The sequence below is a fragment of the Helianthus annuus genome, chromosome 2 (genome assembly GCF_002127325.2).
Source record: "Helianthus annuus cultivar XRQ/B chromosome 2, HanXRQr2.0-SUNRISE, whole genome shotgun sequence".
NCBI classification, from domain to species: Eukaryota; Viridiplantae; Streptophyta; class Magnoliopsida; order Asterales; family Asteraceae; genus Helianthus; species Helianthus annuus.
Genome location: NC_035434.2, coordinates 32,308,888 through 32,328,824, shown reverse-complemented (window position 1 = coordinate 32,328,824; position 19,937 = coordinate 32,308,888).

Here is a 19,937-nt window from a genome sequence, read left to right as displayed (position 1 = left end):
CTTGTTGATAAACTGTTCGATTCATTACCAGACGAAGTGGATTGGAGATATAACACACTAATGTTGAAGAACACTATTGCTACTGAAGATTTGACTCCAGATTTGTTGATTGAGAGACTTGAAAGTCATGAGCTAGAACTGAAGAAAACATACAAAGTCAATCACTCATCTTATCAGCAAAACCTGGATTTGTACTATCCGAAAAACTTGATGCCGAAAGCGACTTCTCCAAAGACTGCATTTTCAGCTGAGAATGTATCTCCAGCAAGCAAAGAAAGTCAAAGCAGTCCAAGCAGCGGAAGTCACAATGGTTATCACAGTGGATCTTCGTCTTCGGTAAATCGTTCTGATGCGAAGTTTTCGTGCAACATTGCCATAGATTTGAAGAACGCACAGAATTTTGATGAGGAGTCGGCTAAACAACAGATGGTTTTCTTGGCATCTGTGTTAGAATCCTACGAAGGGTTGGTGGCTGGAAAGATCGGGAATACAAATCTGACGAAAGAAGATTACGATCAGATAGACCCCGAAGAAATGGAGCTGATCGACATTCGTTGGGCGATGGCGAGTGCTGTCCGACGTGCTCAGCGTTTCATGGAAATTACCGGGAGAAAAACGATCAGTGGTCCGTCTACAAAGTTGGGGTTCGACAAATCAAAGATGACGTGTTTTAAGTGTAAGCAGAAGGGTCACTTCAAGAGGGAATGCAGAAATGCATACGCTGATGAGTCGGAGAATCCGTTTCGAGATGATTACTACAAAAATGCAGTCTATCATCAGAATAAGAATAAATCTGACCCGCCTAGATTGAAGCAGCCTGAAGAGAACAGAGACAAATCTAGAGCTCTTGCTGTGATTTACGATGATGAGGGGTACGATTGGAGCAAAGAGGTGTTACCTGAGGAAGACGCTGTCGGTTATGCTTTTATGGCAAAGAATGAACCCATTCCTTGGAAAGATAATCGAACAGAGGATCAGAAGTATAGATACCAAAAAATGATTGCTGAAAACAAAATTATCAGAATTTCTGGCATCTTTCTGGAAGCAAGAAGAGCGAAAAGATGGGATCCGGACAGAGAATGCTATCTTGATCCGTATGGCAACATTGCAATTGATGATAAAACACTTGATATCGAAGCCATCATCAAGGAGTACAAAGAAGAGGATGAGTACTGGCAACACAAATGGTGGGGAACGCCAATAGAGAAAATGATTGAAGAAGAGAAAGAGAAAGAGAGAAAGGAGAAAGAGGAGAAAGAGAAGAAAGAAAAAGAAGAAATTGAGAAATCAAAGCAGGTTGATACAGGCATTATCGATACTACGCAGGAGTTGACAGCAGAGAACCTGGGAAAAATGGCTGACAAGGTGCTGGCTGCGAAAGCACTTGAGGTAGACTCTAATTCTGTGACTGAGTCAAAAGGCCAGGTCAGTCCAAGTGCGTCAACAAATGCGTCAGGTAAAAAGATCGATGGAAATGCTGATTGTAAAAATTGCACCAAAGAATGCAATTTTTGTAGCACTGTCACGTACCTCAACGGTGAGAAAATTAAAAATCTGACAGCTAAGGTCAGAAGTGTTGAGGATCAAATACTTGGTCATGACAAAACTGTGAGAGCTTCAACTGAATGGATTAAAGAATTAACTACTCAAATTGAAAAAGATAAAATTGATCATGTAAAGGTTAAAAATGAAAATGAAAAGTTAATTCTTGAAAACCGTCAAATTTCTGAAAAATTTGAAAAACTCAAAAGCACAGTTAAAGAAAGTGATGATCGAAATGGTAAAACGTTAAAAGAAAATGAACATCTAAGAGCTGTGGTGAGAATAAAAGAAGAATCAATTAATAAACAACTGGATGAAATCGCTAAATTGAAACTTAAAGTTCAAGAAGCTGAAATAGAGAATGAGCGAATTCAGTTGAAACTTAACAGTTATAGCTCCGCAAGCTTTGTGTTGCAGCACATTGTTCCTAAACCTATAGGGAAAAACAAAGCTGGCGAAGATGTGTTTTCTGATGGTACTGGTGTAGGGTTTCACAAAGTTCCACCGCCGATTTTGCATAATTACACTAAAAAGGAATCTGGGTTGGTTGAACTTGAGATAGGAAGTGAAGTGAAACTTCCTGAGAACATTGATGTCACGTTCACGTCTTTCAATGACGAAAGTGTTCAGAATGATGTGGTAACAAGTGTGGTTGACAAAGTGCTAAAATCGGATTGTGACACTTCTGAGGAGGATGGGTGTTTTCTGGACAGATACATTCCGAAACAAAAGTCCAAGAACAACTTAGATGAAGAATCAAACCTTGTCATGTACAAGATGATGGGTTCGGATAAGTTGTTTTCGGATTCTGAGTTTCCGATATAGAATGTTAATATGAACAAATTGACAAATGTTTTCAAACTGGTCGAAGTCGAGTTGTCAGCTGTGAATAATCTGAGTCGAAAGAAAGATAGGGTTTACAACAAGAAATCTGTTAATCCACCACATTTTTACAATAACAACAGAAACAACTGGTCGGGTGGTTATCAGGTGGTAAACCGTTTCAGAAAAGAAATGTTCCAAACAAGAGGTTTGTCGAGAAGAAAAAGTTTGTGAACAGTTCAAGTTCACTTGCTGATGAGGAAAAAGAAATTTTTTCAAAATCTAACAAAGAATTTTTTGAGAAGAGAGCTTCACAGGCTCAGTCTGAAGGCACGAGTCGGGTAGTTGATACTCGTACTTGTTTCAGATGTGATCAGGTTGGTCACATTGCACGAAAGTGTACTTATGTGAAGCCTAAGACTGAAGCTGTGAAGTTTCAACAAAAGAAGGTTGATGTGAAGGGTAAAGCACCGATGATTGTTGAGAAAAGAGTTGTTGAGAAAAAGAATGTTAAAATTGACAACTTAAAAATGAAAAATGAATCCGTAAAGAAGTCGGTAACTAAAAATGACACATTTTACAAAAGGGTTGCATTAACTCAACAGGTGTGGAAACCTAAAATTGAATCAAAAGTTGAGAAGAAAGTTTCAACTTCTGAGGTGAAAAGGGCTGAAGAGCCAATTACGGTTGATTATGATGCAAATTTTCCACCTCTCAAGGCTGAAAATTTCAAAATTCAAATTGCGAGAGTCAAGGTTACACCTAAGGCTGATGAGGCCTGGGTGGACACAATGTTTGACTAAATAGTTTGAATTGCCGGAGCTTCCTGGATCGCGAAGCATGAATCGGCATCTTTCTTGAAGTTGTTTAAGTGATGATTTGTTATGTGCAGGATCTTCCACAACTTGTATCCAGGTGGATTATAGATAGTGGAGCATCGAGACATATGACAGGGAAGACCGCATTGCTGTATGATGTGAGAAACATTAACGGTGGTTATGTGGGTTTTGCGGGTAACCAAGGAGGAAGGATCATAGGTGAAGGGACGTTATCGAATGGCATTGTAACGTTTGAGAGAGTTAACTACATTGCTGAGCTGGAGAACAACCTGCTAAGTATCTCCCAGATATGTGAGAGGATGTATACTACTCACTTCACTGACAAAGAATGTTTGATCTTGAAACCGGGATTTGTGGTACCTGAAGAATGGATCATCATGAGGGCACCAAGAGTCAATGATCTGTACGTGTTGGGCATGAGCGTAGCTACTACAACCACGGGTCAGGCTCATTGCTTTGTGTCTAGGGCAATGGAAAAAGAATCAAGATTGTGGCACCGAAAGTTGGGGCATATTCACCTTAGAAAAATGAATCATTTGGTGCAAAACGATCTGGTCACAGGAGTGCATGTCAAAGGTTTTCATCTGGAAGGGGAGTGCATAAGTTGTGTCAAAGGCAAACAGAAGAAAAAGTCACACCCTACAAAGCAAGTCAATTCAGTTTCAAGACCATTGGAAAGACTTCACATGGATTTGTTTGGTCCAGTGAATGTCAAAAGCATAACAGGAGATTACTACTGTTTGGTCATAACTGATGATTACTCCAGATTTTCGTGGGTTTCATTTTTGAAATCAAAAGACGAAACGTTTGACAGCTTGATGGTGTTGTTTAAGAGAATTGAGAATCTGTACTAGAGGCCGATTTGTAGAATTCGAAGTGATAATGTTACTGAATTCAAAAATAGTAAGATGGAAGAATTTTGTGATGAACGAGGTATACTGCATGAGTTTAGTGCTCCGTACACTCCGCAGCAGAATGGAGTTGCAGAACGCAAAAATCCGGACGCTAATCGAGACAGCCAGAATGATGCTTGCAGACTCTAAGTTACCAATTAATTTCTGGGCTGAAGCTGTTTCTGCTGCATGCTATACTCTCAACAGAGTTCTTACTGTAAAGAAATTCAACAAGACGTGTTTTTAGCTAATTAATAACCGCAAGCCGAATTTGAAGTATCTAGAACCGTTTGGGTCACCTTGCACGGTGATAGAGCCTCATGGAAAGTTTGGTCCGAAGAGCGTTGAGGGAATCTTCGTTGGATATTCAAGTCCTACGCGACGTGTCTTCATTCCAAGCGAGAAGCGAATTATTGAATCAGCAAATGTTGAATGTCAAGGTTATACTATGCCGCCACAGAATCCTGGTGATTCATGGCTTTATCATTATGACAAACTTTGGCATTCGTTTGACATGAGAGAAGAATCAGAGGAAGAAGAAGACTTCTTTGATGAGCTGGATATTTTGCGAGAGTATGAGTCGCAGCTCAGGTTTCCAGCGGAGTATTCTGGAAGACCTCGGGAGACTTCAAATGATGATGACGTAGGTCCTAGCAATGCTAGTGAACATGATGATGAAGTTGCTCCTAGTAATCAGTCGGAGGTGAATGATGATCAAGATGCTGATAACATGCCAGTATTTGACCATGGTGATTCAGATCTTGAGGGGGAGCAGATTCAGTTGTCAAGTCAAACAAACCAAGTTGGTGAACAAGATGCAGAGCAGAATGTTACTAATTTGGAAGGAGATGTAGAAGTTCCAAGTGCAGTGATGCCGCGAACTCTTTCTTATCATCCAGAGGAGTTAATCATAGGAGAATTGCAATCGGGCATTCGCACGAGACGTCAAATTGACCAGGGCCTTACATGTTTTTATTCTACAGTAGCACCTTTACAAACTGAATTTTCATTAAGTTGTTTTATCTCGCAGATTGAACCGAGAACTTACAAAGAGGCGCTTACTGAAGACTCTTGGGTCATTGCAATGCAAGAAGAGTTAAGTCAGTTTGAAAAGTTGGGAGTGTGGAAGTTAGTAGATTTGCCGGATGGTCAAAGAAAAATCAATACCAAATGGGTATTCAAGTGTAAGAGTGATGATAGAGGAGTGGTTGTAAGGAACAAAGCTCGACTTGTTGTTCAGGGCTTTAGTCAACAGGAGGGGATTGATTTTACCGAAGTCTATGCTCCTGTCGCACGACTAGAGGCTATCAGAATTTTCCTAGCATTTGCGTCTTGGAAGAATTTCAAAGTATATCAGTTGGATGTTAAATCAGCGTTTCTTTATGGGAAGGTCAAAGAGGAGGTTTATGTTGATCAGCCGCCGGGCTTTACTGACCGAATCCACAAGAACAAAGTTTATCTGCTGGACAAAGCGTTGTATGGTCTACATCAGGCGCCGAGAGCCTGGTACGAGACTTTGTCCCAACACCTACTCGCTAACAAGTTCATTCGTGGAAAAGTGGATGCCACTCTCTTCACTAAAGTCGTTGATGGTCATCTTCTGATAGTACAAATTTATGTGGACGATATAATTTTTGGGTCAACGAATGAGAAATTGTGCAAAGATTTCGAACAGGTGATGAAGCAGAAGTTCGAAATGTCATCAATGGGGGAGATGAAATACTTTCTGGGTCTACAAGTTGAACAACTACCTGAGGGAATTTTCATTCATCAGACAAAGTATGTGCACGATATTCTAGAGAAATTTGGAATGTCAAGTTCTACTCCTGCTGCTACCCCACTTGCGACTAATCATGGGATTCACCCAGATCTCACCGGAGACAGGGCTGATGAAACGTTTTACCGTTCCATGATAGGTTCTTTGATGTACCTAACTGCTTCACGTCCTGATATCATGTACCCAACGTGCCTCGCAGCAAGATTTCAGTCTAACCCGAGAGCATCGCATATGGTTATTGTCAAAAGGATATTACGTTACCTGAAAGGTACTCCGTCATTGGGGTTATGGTATCCTAGGAAAGGCGATTTTACGCTCGAAGGGTATTCCGATTCGGATTTCGGATGCTGCAAAGTCAATTCAAAGTTAACAACTGCAGGATGCCAGTTCTTTGGTCCTAGATTGGTTACTTGGCAGTGTAAGAAACAAACGTCTGTGGCGTTATCTACATGTGAAGCGGAGTATGTTTCTGCTAGCAGTTGCTGCTCTCAGATCCTATGGATACAGCAACAGATGCGCGACTACGGTTTGCAGTTTCTTAACACACCTCTGTTTGTTGATAATGAGGCCGCGATTAATACAACTAAAAATCCAGTACATCACGCTAAAACTAAACACATTGAGATTCATCATCACTTTATTCGCGATTGTTTCGAGAAAAAGTTGATACGAATTGAGAAAATCCACACTGACGAACAAAAAGCTGATTTGCATACCAAAGCTTTTGATAAAAATTGGTTTTTATATTTGTTAAAACTTAATGGTATGAAATTGCTTTCGGTGTCGGATGGGGTTGTGAGCGTTGATGAGAGTACTGTTGCGGATAAAGATGAGAAACAATCTGCAATGGTTTGTCGCTTTTTTACTTGTTTTGGTATTTAGGGGGAGATAGATAGTTGTATATAGTTATGCTTTCAGAAAATACAAAAACAGTAAAAAATGCAAAAACACAAAAACATGATAAAAATTGAAAAAGAGTTTGTGTATATAGGGAAAATGATAGTACATCGGCTAGACAATTATAGTATGCTAAAGATTTGGAAAGACTAAATGAGTTAAACAGTCTCACTATAGATGTGTCGGTAGGTTTTTGTACATTTAGTAGATTTATTCGGGATATAAACCTAAAATTTCAAACTTGTGAAATTTGTGGGGAACACTACTTGGATATATAGGTAACCCCTGAAATCTCGTTTGAAAGGTCTCGTATTCTGATATACTAGGTGTTTATACTCTATGATGTCTGGGGTATTATTCCGGGACTTCTGCTGAACGGTAGTTCTGACCTAGTCCTTGGCTAATACTTTCACCAAGTTGCTTGAAACAAAGCATAAACCCTCAGCATGCAGATGCAACAATAAAATTGATAGTCGCTACTGTTGTAATGCAAAAAGATCCTCTAAAGGGGACATACTGAAAAGTCGAAGCTGATATCTCTCTGCATATACGGAAGTATCGACCTGAGATCCCTCAGCCCTCGCATACCTAAATTATATACAGATATCATTGTAGTATTCTTACCTGTAAGACTGAATATTGGAATTCTGGATACGGGAGTATATTCAAGAGGTGGGACACATGAATTTATCTAAGTTTATAAGACATCTAATTCGTATCCTGAGTAGATTGAAGTTTGTATGAGAATTTAAGATGGATCAGTATATCGACAATCGAGGTGAATTGTTTAAGTCTGATTATGTAATATAGCTTAATGGTACTTGTGATTTGTCTGAAAAGCTGATTTGATTCCCTGACACGTTTGCCAAAAATAAGTTTGTAAATAGTTTACTTTCCACAGTTTAAGTTTTCTTTATTTCATTTCTTAGGTTAGATCACCTTAAAATCCAAAAAGATCTTACATTTTTGCTTTATTTTTGACAAACCAAAGTGGAGAGTTGATTGTTGGATTCTCAAAGACTGAAGCAGATGCAGGAAATTTTGAGCTGAAGAATGAGGAGAGCTTACATTGTTGGTAGTTTGATTGTTTTTCAGAAACAAAAACAAGTTCATTAACTTGATACTTGTTATTTTCAGAAAAATTTGAAAATGTTTTTACTAAATCAGTTTGATTTGTCAAAAGATCAACCAGGGTCATTAAATTGAACTTGGTAGATTAATCAAGTGATCAGGGTCATTAATTTAAACCTGAATACTTGAGTGGATTTCTAAAGCTGATTAAGTTTGTGTTTTATTATTTGAAAAGATAAATTCTAATGTTATGGATAGAGTAACAGGTTTGGATTTCATTATTCCCAACGGAGGCAAATTGTCAAAGCTTGAACCAGATATCTCAAGATCCCAGCATACTGAGAGGGGAAGTCTGTGAAAGGGGGAGTCTGGATCAACAGCTAAAGGGAAGATGGAAGTTAGAGCCAGGTGTTAATCCTGAAACTTGTGAAGAATGCTTATGAGGAGAAGACAGAGTTGGAAGAAAAGACCGAGACTGAAGACTCAGGATCTATAGATTGTTAAAGACTACGTCAACATCCAAGGGGGAGTCTGTTGATGTATGGAATGTCTGTTGACTACGTCTACATGAAGTCTTAGGTCTAAATAGGTCAACAGAGGGTCTAGATCGTCAAAATATGAGTTATATGATGTAGGTTCGCTTTTATGTCAGTTTGTATGTAGGTCCGCTTATAGGAGCTTAAGATGGTTCGCTTTTGTGTCATTGATACGGGTCCGCTCATATGGTGTCCATATGAGCGAACCACCATAGCCTATATATAGGGGATCAGTTGAGCGAATCTGGGTATACGTGTATGTGCTTTTGGAACGGAACTCTATCAAAATTATCTCAGAAAGCAATAAAAAGCAGTGGAATTGAAAGGACAAGCTGTGTAACTTCATATATACTGATTCCGCCTTTATATACGAAGATGAACTACCTTGACTGACTTTTCAGGGTCAAACAACGGTCCAACACTGATGAAACGTTCTATCGTTCCATGATAGGTTCTTTGATGTACCTAACTGCTTCACGTCCTGATATCATGTACCCAACGTGCCTCGCAGCAAGATTTCAGTCTAACCCTAGAGCTTCGCACATGATTATTCTCAAGAGGATATTACGTTACCTGAAAGGTACTCCGTCATTGGGGTTATGGTATCCTAGGGAAGGCGATTTTATGCTCGAAGGGTATTCCGATTCGGATTTCGGATGCCGCAAAGTCAATTCAAAATCAACAACTGCAGGATGCCAATTCTTTGGTCCTAGATTGGTTACTTGGCAGTGTAAGAAACAAACATCTGTGGCGTTATCTACATGTGAAGCGGAGTATGTTTCTGCTAGCAGTTGTTGCTCTCAGATCCTGTGGATACAGCAACAGATGCGCGACTATGGTTTGCAGTTTCTTAACACACCTCTGTTTGTTGATAATGAGGCTGCGATTAATATAACTAAAAATCCAGTACATCACGCTAAAACTAAACACATTGAGATTCGTCATCACTTTATTCGAGATTGCTTCGAGAAAAAGTTGATACGAATTGAGAAAATCCACACTGATGAACAAAAAGCTGATTTGCATACCAAAGCTTTTGATAAAAATCGGTTTCAATATTTGTTAAAACTTAATGGTATGAAATTGCTTTCGGTGTCGGATGGGGTTGTGAGCGTTGATGAAAGTACTGTTGCGGATGAAGACGAGAAACAATCTGCAATTGTTTGTCGCTTTTTTACTTGTTTTGGTATTTAGGGGGAGATAAATAGTTGTACATAGATATACTTTCAGAAAATACAAAAACAGTAAAAAATGAAAAACACAAAAACATGATAAAATTGAAAAAGAGCTTGTGTATATAGGGAAAATGATGGTATATCGGCTAGACAATTACAGTATACTAAAGATTTGAAAAGACTAAATGAGTTAAATAGTCTCACTATAGATGTGTCGATAGGTTTTCGTACATTTAGTAGATTTATTCGGATATAAACCTAAAATTTCAAACTTGTGAAATTTATGGGGAACACTACTTGGATATATAGGTAACCCCTGAAATCTCGTTTGAAAGGTCTCGTATTCTGATATACTAGGTGTTTATACTCTATGATGTCTGGGGTATTATTCCAGGGCTTCTGCTGAACGGTAGTTCTGACCTAGTCCTTGGCTAATACTTTCACCCAAAATGCTTGAAACACAGCATAAACACTCAGCATGCAGATGAAACAATAAAATTGATAGTCGCTGCTGTTGAAATGCAAAAAGATCCTCTAAAGGGGACATACTGAAAAGTCGAAGCTGATATCTCTCTGCGTATACGGAAGTATCGACCTGAGATCCCTCAGCCCTCGCATACCTAAATTATATACAGATATCATTGTAGTATTCTTACCTGTAAGACTGAATATTGAGATTCTGGATACGGGAGTATATTCAAGAGGCGGGACACATGAATTGATCTAAGTTCATAATACATCTAAATCGTATCCTGAATAGATTGAAATCTGTATGAGAATTTAAGATGGATCAGTATATCGACAATCGAGGTGAATTGTTTAAATCTGAGTATGTATTTTAGCTTAACGGTACTTGTGATTTGTCTAAAAAGCTGATATGATTCCCTGACACGCTCGCCAAAATTAAGTCTGTAAATAGTTTACTTTCTGCAGTTTAAGTTTTCTGTATTTCATTTCTTAGTTTAGATCACCTTAAAATCCAAAAAGATTTTACATTTTTGCTTTATTTTTGACAATCCAAAGTGGAGAATTGATTGTTGGATTCTTAGAGACTGGAGCAGATGCAAGAAATTCTGAGCTGAAGAATGAGGAGAGCTTACATTGTTGGAAGATTGATTGTTTTTCAAAGACAAAAACAAGTTCATTAACTTGATACTTGTTATTTTCAGAAAAATTTGAAATATTTTTACTAAATCAGTTTGATTCTTCAAAAGATCAACCAGGGTCATTAAATTGAACTTGGTAGATTAATCAAGTGATCGGGGTCATTAAATTGAACTTGAATACTTGAGTGGATTTCTAGAGCTGATAGAGTTTGTATTTTATTGTTTGAAAAGATAAAATCTAATGTTATGGGTAGAGTAACAGGTTTGGACTTCATTATTCCCAATGGAGGCAAATTGTCAAAGCTTGACCCAGATATCTCAAGATCCCAGCATATTGAGAGGGAGAGTCTGTGAAAGGGGGAGTCTGGATCAACTGCTAAAGGGAAGATGGAAGTCAGAGCCAGATGTTAATACTGGAACCTGTGAAGAATGTTTTTGATGAAAAGGACAGAGTTGGAAGAAAAGACCAAGACTGAAGACTCAGGAGCTAAAGACTACTGAAGACTACGTCAACATCCAAGGGGGAGTCTGTTGATGCATGGAATGTTTGTTGACTACGTCTACATGAAGTCTTAGGTCTAGATAGGTCAACAGTGGGTCTAGAATGTCAAAATATGTATTATATGATATACTTTCGCTTTTATGTACAAAGTAGAAACAGGTCCGCTCATAAGGTCTTGTAGGTTCGCTTATAGTGTTTGAACTAGGTTCACTTATTAGTCAGTGTAACAGGTCCGCTCATATGGTGTCCATATGAGCGAACCATCATAGCCTATATATAGGGGATCAGTTGAGCGGATCTGAGTAGTTGTGTATGTGCTTTTGGGACGAAACTCTGTCAAAATCAATTCAGAAAGCTATAAAACTTAGGGAATTGGAAAGGACAAGCTGTGTAACTTCATATATACTGATTCCGCCTTTATATACGAAGATGAACTACCTTGACTGACTTTTCGGGTCAAAACAACGGTCCAACACTTACTCGTCTCTCATATTTCCTTGTTAGACAATGCCTCCACGACGTGAAGCACAGTCTTTCACCATTGAAGAAATCGCAGCCCTGGTCTCTCAGCAAGTGGCTGCTGTGCTTCCCGGTGTTGTTAGTCAAGTTCATGAGATATACAACAATAACAATAATAACAACAACAATGCGCAGTGTAACTTCAAGAACTTCAATTCTGCTAAACCTCTAAAGTTTTCTAGGTCGCAAGGAGCAACTGCGCTCCTACAGTGGTTCGAGAGTATTGAGAACACATTCAGGCATGTGCAGTGTCCGAATGCACGTAAGGTTGAATTTGCTTCGAGCGTGTTTGAGAAGCGAGCGCTTACCTGGTGGAATGGCATTATGCGCGATAGGGGTGCCGAAGTAGCATTGGCACAAACATGGGATGAGCTTCGGGCTCTCATGATGAGAGAGTTCTGTCCCCGTCACGAGATTCGAGCTTTGGAACGAGAGTTTGACGATTTAAAGCAAGATGGGGCTGAACACCGTGCGTACACAGATCGTTTTGAGGAACTCAGCTTATTGTGTCCCACCATGGTTACCCCACCAGACAAAGCAATCGAAAGATATATCGATGGTCTACCCGATTCTATGCTGGATATTGTGACCGCTGTTAAACCCACTACCCTTCGTCAAGCAATCGAGTTATCTGCTACCCTGACTGAATCCCAAGTCAGGAAGGGTAAACTCACCCGCAAGGGTGACAAGAAGAAATCGTCTGATTCTGCGAAAGACAAGAAGAAGGGTAAAGGTAAAGAAGGTGAGTCGTCGAAGAAATCAAGGAAGCGAAGGGGTGCACAGAACTTTGTTGTTATGACACAGACTGAACAGAACACACCGGCTCAACCTCATACGAAAAAGGCGTATGCTGGTACCGCACCTCATTGTGCTCGCTGCAACGGTCATCATGTTGCACAACAAGCTTGTAAGCAATGCACGACCTGTGGTAAACTTGGGCATTTAGCCAATGTTTGTCGTTCAGGACAAAATCAGGTCGCCCAGGTTCAAGCTCCGGTACAAGGGAATGCTGCTAGATTCCCACCAGGTTCATATATTAATTGTGGAGAGTTTGGCCACTTCCACAACAACTGCCCGAGGTTGGCAAATGCTAATGCGAATCCGAACGCGAACGTCAACGCCAACGTGAATCCTGCTCGAGGGCGAGCATACAATTTGAATGCAAATGAAGCGAGTGCTGACAACGAGGTTGTCAATGGTACGTTTCTTGTTAACAATCGACCCGCATCTATTCTTTTTGATTTTGGTGCCGATAAAAGTTTTGTTTCGTTATCTTTTGAGCCTTTGCTTGCGATACCTAGAACTAAATTGAGGAAACCCTTGTATGTCAAAGTTGCTACTGGTAAACCTCTTGTTCTCGATTCTGTTATTCGTGATTGTCAGTTGAACCTTGATAACCACCTCTTTCCTATTGACCTCACGACAATGCAACTTGGGAGCTTCGAAATTATCGTTGGAATGGATTGGTTAACCAAACACCACGCTGAGGTGGTTTGTTTCGATAAGATTGTTCGTATTCCTCTTCCGTCTGGCGATGTTCTGGAAGTACGTGGCGAGAAACCATCTGGAGGTTTAAAGCTTATGTCATGCACAAAGGCCCAAAGTTATTTAAGAAAAGGATATGTTGCTTTTCTATCACATGTCACCAAGGAGAAAGACAAGAGTAAGAGTATTCAAGATATTCCGATTGTTCGGGATTATCTAGAGGTGTTTCCTGATGAACTGCCTGGGTTGCCTCCAGTTCGTCAAGTTGAGTTTCATGTCGACCTTGTACCCAATGCCAACCCGATTGCGAAAGCACCTTATCGTCTTGCACCTTCAGAGATGCAAGAGTTATCGAAACAGCTTCAAGAGCTATCTGATAAAGGATTCATCCGTCCGAGTTATTCACCTTGGGGAGCTCCTGTCCTCTTCGTGAAAAAGAAAGATGGATCTTTTCGAATGTGTATCGATTATCGTGAGCTTAACAAGCTCACCATCAAGAATCGATATCCCCTACCTCGAATCGATGATCTCTTTGATCAGCTGCAAGGTGCTACCTGTTTTTCAAAGATCGATCTACGTTCTGGGTATCATCAGCTTCGTGTGTTCGAAGAAGATATTCCCAAAACTGCTTTCCGCACAAGATATGGGCATTACGAGTTCACAGTCTTGCCTTTTGGTTTGACGAATGCCCCAGCTATCTTTATGGACTTAATGAATAGGGTCTGTAAACCTTATTTAGACAAGTTCATTATTGTGTTCATCGACGATATTCTCATCTATTCGAAGACTCAAGCCGATCACGAGAAACACCTTCGCTTAACGTTGGAACTCCTTAAGAAGGAACAACTTTTCGCTAAATTCTCCAAGTGTGAATTCTGGCTTAAAGAAGTTCAGTTTCTGGGTCATACAGTCAACGAGCAGAGTATTCATGTGGATCCATCCAAGATTGTTGCTATTAAGGATTGGAGTACGCCAACGATTGCGGTTCCACTCACTGCTTTGACTCAGAAGAATAAGCCTTTTGAGTGGGGACCCAAGCAAGAAGAAGCGTTCCAAACGCTAAAGCAAAAGTTATGTAATGCTCCTTTTCTATCTCTGCCCGAGGGAAGCGATGATTTCGTTGTCTATTGCGATGCGTCCAACTTAGGCCTTGGTTGCGTCCTCATGCAACGAGGTAAGGTTATAGCATATGCATCTAGACAGCTGAAAATTCACGAGAAGAACTATACGACTCATGATCTTGAGTTAGGAGCTGTGGTTTTCGCACTTAAAATCTGGAGACACTACCTCTATGGGACGAAGTGTGTGGTTTTCACAGACCACAAGAGTCTCCAGCATATTCTTAATTAGAAAGAGCTGAACATGAGGCAACGACGTTGGGTTGAACTCTTAAGTGACTACGATTGCGAGATTCGCTACCATCCCGGTAAAGCGAATGTTGTAGCTGATGCGCTTAGTCGAAAGGAGCGAGTCAAGCTTCAATCAGTTCAAACTCTATCCGATATTCAAACTCGTGTTCTTCAATCTCAGCAATCTTGTGTCTCACAGAATTTGATGGGTATGGAATTACCACATCAGGTTGAGCTTAAACTCGAAGCAAAAGACGATGGTTTGCTTTATTTCAAGGATCGTTTGTGGGTCCCGAAACAAGACGATCTTCGCACCCTAGTGATGGACGAATCTCACAAGTCTCGATATTCTATCCATCCTGGTGCTGATAAAATGTACAAGGATCTTCGTACTAAGTTCTGGTGGCCTGGTATGAAGAAAGATGTTACCTTGTATGTATCAAAATGCCTAACTTGTCTTAAAGTCAAGGCTGAACAATAACGACCTTCTGGTTTGCTTGTACAACCAGAGATACCGGTTTGGAAGTGGGAGATCCTTGCGATGGATCTCATCACTAAGTTACCGCGTACATCTAAAGGTCACGATGCTATGTGGGTTGTTATCGATCGATTAATGAAGTCAGCTCATTTTCTTCCGATTCGCGAGGATCTATCTGCTGATAAACTTGCAAAGATTTATGTTGATGAGATTGTTTCACGACATGGAGTTCCTTTGGATATGATTTCCGATCGTGATGCTCGATTTTCATCTCATTTCTGGAAGACCATGCAATCTGCTATAGGAACCCAACTAAATCTAAGCACTGCTTATCATCCCCAAACAGATGGACAATCCGAGAGCACGATTCAAACTTTGGAGGATATGCTTAGAGCATGCGTGATAGACTTTGGTGGTAATTGGGACTCTCATCTACCAATGATCGAGTTCTCTTACAACAATAGTTATCATGCTAGCATTTAAATGGCACCATTCAAAACTCTCTACGGTCGAAAATGTCGTTCACCTGTCTGTTGGAACGAGACTGGTGAAGCTCAGCTTACTGGACCTGAGCTCGTTCTGGAAACAACAGACGAAATCAAGAAAATCCGCGATAATCTTGTGACAGCTCGAAGCCGTCAAAAGAGTTATGCGGATATGCGACGCAAGCCCTTAGAATTTCAAGTCGGAGATCGTGTCCTACTCAAGGTTTCACCTTGGAAAGGAGTCATGAGATTTGGAAAGAAAGGAAAACCTGCACCTCGATATGTGGGACCATTCAAGATTTTGGAAAGAATTGGGAAGGTTGCCTATCGATTAGAGCTACGTCCAGAGCTTGGAAATATTCATCCGACTTTTCACGTGTCCAATTTGCGAAAGTGTTTAGCTGACGCTGATCTTCACATACCTCTCGATGAGATCCAAATCGATGAAACGATGCACATTGTTGAGAAACCCATGGAGATAGTGGACCGTACATTCAAGCAGTTGAAGAACAAACGGATTCATCTGGTTAAAGTTCGTTGGGAGTCCAAACGTGGCCCAGAATTTACTTGGGAACGTAAGGATCAAATGATGACCAAATATCCGCATTTTTTTCACAAGCTTCCTCTAGTTAAAATTTCGGGACGAAATTTCCTGAAGTAGGGGAGACTGTGACAACTGTGCTCTGTAATCGATGTACGATATAAAACAATGTTGATTATTAATAGAACAATGTGCTTTGGTGTTATTATATGTGTTTTAGTGTTATTTTGTGTGTATTTGTGTTTGGTAATTTTACAATTCGATTCAATTCCAATTTCAAGCTCTAAATCGCTTTCTGGAAGGTTATACGCGCACTGATGCGTAAATATAACCAGTTTAATGCAACAAACACTCCGGAATAGTAAAACAGGCTTAACATACCTTAAATAACCTCCACATAACTTAGAAATAAGTTTTGGATGGTTCGGTGTGTTAAAATCAACTTTGTTTGATCACAAGGACTATTTGTGTCAAACTATGAAAACTATACTGATTTGTGTAGTAACCAACACTCCGGAACTTGATCATAAGCTAAATATACCATAAATATCCTTTACATAGCTTAGAAATAGGCTTTGAAGGGTTCGGTATGCTAAAATAAACTTTATTGATCAATAGGGACTAAAAGCATCAAAAAGTGCACAAGTTTGCATTTTCGCGCATATCTTACGTTTTGAATAGATCTGGACATCCAAAAATTAATGTAATCATTAAAATATTATGTTTTAGTGATTGGCTTGTTAAAAATCCATTCCTCGCTCAATTTGGACCATTTTTGCGTCCGTTACGACTTCCATCGTAATTAACCGAACAACGCAATCATACGGCCAAACGAACCGACATCCGGCATATTTTTGAGCATATTTCAAGTTCCCTATACTTTAACTTCATTTTAGAGCCTTAAAATGGGGTTAACGGGGCTTAAACGTGCCAAAATGCATCAAAAACCAAGTTTGGGAACTCAGGGGCCTGTTCTGCCATTTTGCCAAACTTTCTGCCAGCACCAGAGGTCCTTACGGACCGTATGGACATGCTTACGGTCCGTAAGCCATGCCCAGATCAGCAGAAAGTGTGTAACAGCTTGATACAGCTGTTTCCAAGTGTTGCAAATGGTTTTGGGCAATTCTAGGGGCTATTTTGGGCTCCCATGGTTTTGTAAATCAGGGGGTGCAAGTGTAAGGCCATGATCAAAGCTCGGGAATCGAGGAAGGATCTTAACGGTGGACCGAATACTATAAATACCCCCAAGCATTTCACCCCTAACTCACACTTGATTCTGAAATTTCTCTAAGTTGGAGCTCTACCACTCCATACTTGAGAATATTTGGGATCAAGACTCCATTCTTGGACCTTCTGTAAGTATTCTTTCGTGTTTTTCGTTCGTTTTCTTCGTTAAAGTCAAACTGTGTTTGAATTTCTGCTTTGACCAGTTTATGGTCAACGCGAAGTTCTTTTGAACTTCATAACGTGTGCGTAATCACGATGGTTATAGTCCCTAGTGACTATACCTACTGATTACCACGTTATCTAGGCTTAGTGACGAGTCGTAGTTTCGGCCAAAATGCGTTTTCTCGCGTATTTTGTAACCAAACTATCGAGGATGTCAAAACCGTTTGTTTTGATATCAAAACCTGTTTTCTAACTTAACTAAACATGTTTCGACATGTTTAGCTCGTCACTTGTTAGTTTAGTGCTTATGTAGAGTCGTAAGTCAAGCGGACTAAACACCCGCTTAGACTTTCTAACACGACCCATTTGGTCGATCATTAGGATCCGACCAAACATATTTTGTGACCATAGTAGAGTAGGAAATAACCTTCCGAGGTTATACCTTATGGTCACTTAGGTTTGATTAGTCGCATGATAAATAGTTTATATGCGCTTGGTAAATTACCAAAATACCCTTTTCATATATAATTGGTAATTAAGCATATGTAACCTAAACTTTTGACACATAACTGATTATGTAACATAATTAAACATGTATGGGCATATAACACTTATCATAGGACTAGTTAGACGTCTCAAACGCGCTTTTGCGTGCACGACACGTTAAAGTAGCGTAAGCTACCTTAATGGGTCACGATGGGTCGAAAGCACTAGGGTTAGGTTTCAATTTAGAATGTCGGCTTTGTCAAACCATATCACATGAGTTCCAACACTCACTTGGTTTACAAGACCTCATTCTATCCGATCTTCCGATTTAGGCGTCTATTGTTTAACTAGTGGTTCGATTACTAGGTGCTACTTGATTCCTTTGGTTTGCTTGAGTTTGCTTGAGTTCTATTGATCGAGGATACTTTGCAATTCATGTGAGTACATAGTTCCCCTATTTTACTGTTTTTAAATGTTTTGGGGTGATTCATATGTACAAAATGTTTTAAAGGTTTAAACGATGATTTCAAAAACGATTAAACAATTTTTACTAAACTAAGAACGATTTCGATAAAGTGAACGAATGTCACACCCTGGCTTTGCGGAAGCGTGGTTAATTTGGTGTGACTTCTTAATACCATAGCTTAATCATAACAAGCTATATGAATTATAAATATGCAAGATCATCCGTTAAAATAAAAATAGTAAAACATTGTCTTAACGGGTTAACACCCAACAATCATAAACTTTGTCTAAACATTACAAATGCAAACTTAAAGTAAACATGGTTCAGGGACTGTGACTTGTCCAGGAAAGAGTCACAAGTCTCGAACCCTGGATGACCTCGGGCCTAATGCAGCGGAAAACAAGCCATACCGTGCCAGATCGTTAGTTTCCTGAAATACATGTAAGTTGAAAAATCAACAATAATGTTGAGCGAGTTCATGCGAAAGTGAGTAAATAAACCTTTATCTTTATCAAAAACCTGGTATGTAGCAAATAAGGAAAAAGAGATCACCAATGGTTTGCAAGGCCATTGATATGTGTGAAGTGCAAGTAAGGAGACTCAAACCTAGCGGATTTATGCGTCGGGCACTAAGTCACCCCGAGGTCCGTTCAGCTGGACCTGGGGCTGGGCTCGCTACACCCAGATAGATCTACCGCTCCTGTCCCTCGGTCCTACCATGAGGATTAATGGCCTCAAGTTTCCGCCTACCCACTCACATGATCTAAGTAACAAACCTCCTTACGCTAATCATACCATGTATAAACATATTCATAATCATTGTAACATGTATTTCACCCGCGCAGTTTAGAAAACTGAAAACAGTTAAGAGAAAAGGGGGACATGAACTCACAGTCAGTGCGTCGCTAAATAGAGTACTCCAAATGTCCGAAAGCTGTGCAACGACCTACATGTGCTAATTCTATTAGACGGATGGCCGTGCTTTAGCTTTATAGTTAAATTTTCGGGAAACAGTTAGACAACTGTTCCGTGTACATAATTGGTAGTTAATCTCCTTCCCAAGGATGGGGGAATTATTACATGTGCGTTTATAATATCAAGTCTCACTTAATATATTCTATTTCTCATTCCAAAATATAATTATTTTTCTCAAAAATAATATATTTTCTCTTCGCATAATACTTTCCAAAATAATACGTTGACAATATCCGCATTTATGAATATTTCCGTATAAAGCGTAAGTTACGTTTTGGCGATTTAGTGGTAATAGTAATTACCGTTGTAACTTATATGTTTGTCGTGTAGGCGTTGGTATTATCTTGGGTTCGTCAAAGTTTGTAAATATTATTTTTACTCTAAAAATAATATTTATATATATTTTCACAAAATAATCATAAACAGTGTGGTGAAAAATATATTTATCGAATAAATATTTACCACGTTTAGTTTTGTGAAAATCCCACCTCCGATTATTTAATAAATAAAGTCATGGCGAAATATATTTTGAAAACATTTCAAAATAGTTTAACACTTGTAAATAATTCTAAGTGTTAGATTTTTAGAAAAATTTCGCCAGAGT